Genomic DNA, 2,500 nt, shown 5'->3' with positions numbered 1-2,500 from the left:
TGAGCGATAATAAGGAAACCTCCAGCCATACGCAGCACAGTTTGTACTAATAATTGAATAATTGACAATGAAATCAAGTATCATAAAATAAGTATGTAAGTATGCGGATATGTATACTCCTCCAATTTGCCTTAAAAATGTGCCACTGTTACGAAATTATTAAAGTTAGTCTTAAAATATCAGGAGATTAGAAAATTTTATCGCAACAATAATTCATACTCTTTTCATTTTTGTGTATTTAATTATTTATTTATTTAATTGATTAATGTATTTATTTATTTATTTTTTATCTATTTATTATTGGTCATCCAAGCAGCAATCAATACAGAAAGCTTTCGTTACATGAATGTTTTTACCCGTAAGAAACATACTTAGTAAACGAAATAAAAAAGACACAAACATACCACATATAACCTGCAAAACAAATAAAAGAGTATCACTTAAAGCAAAGTTAAGAGTCCAAGAAGGCAAGCGAATGGCGTAATAAGATTTAGCGCTTATGGCGAAAATCTCATTAGAAAGGCAATTGTCGTCGGAATTAGAATTGGATTACGTCGACTTCGTGTTTAAATCTCGGAGGAAGTCGCCTTCATATAATAATGAAGGCTGCTGCTGCTCTGTTTTCTGGCTTTGGCTTTTAAATGTCTTGCAGAAATAAGGATTAAGTTGAGGGAAATAGAACGATTTTTAAGCATTTCATTTTTGTAATTGTTAATATTAGACTCTGTATCTCCCCTTACCTTCTGTTACGCCATATTCTTTGGAAGCTTGAATTTCAAGTCAGTGATGCCCCCTTTGGTGTGTTTATTCCAAATGAATAGGGTCCTTCTTCTGATTTATATATTAATAATAATAATAGTAATAATGGTTTTATTGAGAATAATGGCTATTTCAGCCGCGTTTATTTTGTATAGAAGTTTCTCTATTCTTCTTATTACTGACTTTTATTCTGTACTCAAGTTAGCTATTAAAACGCCAAATGGGGGATTTAATGAAGGTCATCTTCCAGATAATAATAATAATAATAATAATAATATTAATAATAATAATAATAATAATAATAATAATAATAATAATAATAATAATAATAATAATAATAATAAAAAGAATGGCAGAATTAAGCTAGTTGATTTTATATATTGTTTTTTTTCTATTTTCCTTTTCTTACAATTCGCTTCTCAGGCTCAGCGATATTTGTGAGTAACTGGCCGGCCAATATTACTCAGAAATATCGCTGAGCCTGAGAAGCGAATTGTAAGGAAAATGGAAAAGACAATATATAAAATCAACTGGCTTAATTCTTCCATTCTTTTTAAACAGCATTTGCATAAATGAGGGTCTTCTACCAATATAATAATAATAATAATAATAATAATAATAATAATAATAATAATAATAATAATAATAATAATAATAATAATAATAATAATAATAATAATAATAATAAAGATCCCTGAAAAGGAATCTGGAAAAGCTCCAGGACTCATGCAGAAGAGTGTGATCCTAGAAACGGCGCACATGGTAAGAAAAGTGATGGACTCCTAAGGAGGCAGGATGCAACCCGGAACCCCACACTACAAATAACACCCAATCGAATTGGAGGACTGTGGTAGACAACCCCCCCCCCCCCCCCCCACCCCAACAAACAAAAAATAAATAATAGTAATAAGAGAATTAACCATCTGATGTTCATGGACGACATCAAGCTTTATGGTAAAAGCGTCAAGGAAATAGATACTCTAGTCCAGACTGTAAGGATTGTATCTGGGGACATCAGGATGGAGTTTGGAATAGAAAAATGTGCCTTAGTCAACATAAAAAAGGGCAAAGTAACAAGGACTGAAGGGATAAAGCTACCAGATGGGAACAACATCAAACACATAGATGAGACAGGATACAAATACCTGGGAATAATGGAAGGAGGGGATATAAAACACCAAGAGATGAAGGACACGATCAGGAAAGAATATATGCAGAGACTCAAGGCGATACTCAAGTCAAAACTCAACGCCGGAAATATGCTAAAATCCATAAACACATGGGCAGTACCAGTAATCAGATACAGCGCAGGAATAGTGGAATGGACGAAGGCAGAACTTCGCAGCATAGACCAGAAAACGAGGAAACATATGTCAATACACAAAGCACTACACCCAAGAGCAAATACGGACAGACTATACATAACACGAAAGGAAGGAGGGAGAGGAATACTAAGCATAGAGAGCTCAAGAAGGAAACTGAAGGAATGATAACAGCGGCACAAGATCAGGCCCTAAGAACAAGATATGTACAAAGAACGATAGATGGAAATAACATCTTTCCCATATGTTGGAAGTGCAATACGAAAAATGAAACCATAAACCACATAGCAAGCGAATGTCCGGCACTTGCACAGAACCAGTACAAAAAGAGGCATGATTCAGTAGCAAAAGCCCACCACTGGAGCTTGTGCAAGAAACACCAGCTACCTTGCAGTAATAAGTGGTACGAGGACCAACCT

The sequence above is a fragment of the Macrobrachium nipponense genome, chromosome 3, assembly GCF_015104395.2.
Source record: "Macrobrachium nipponense isolate FS-2020 chromosome 3, ASM1510439v2, whole genome shotgun sequence".
Lineage (NCBI taxonomy): Eukaryota > Metazoa > Arthropoda > Malacostraca > Decapoda > Palaemonidae > Macrobrachium > Macrobrachium nipponense.
This window is presented reverse-complemented; position numbering follows the sequence as displayed.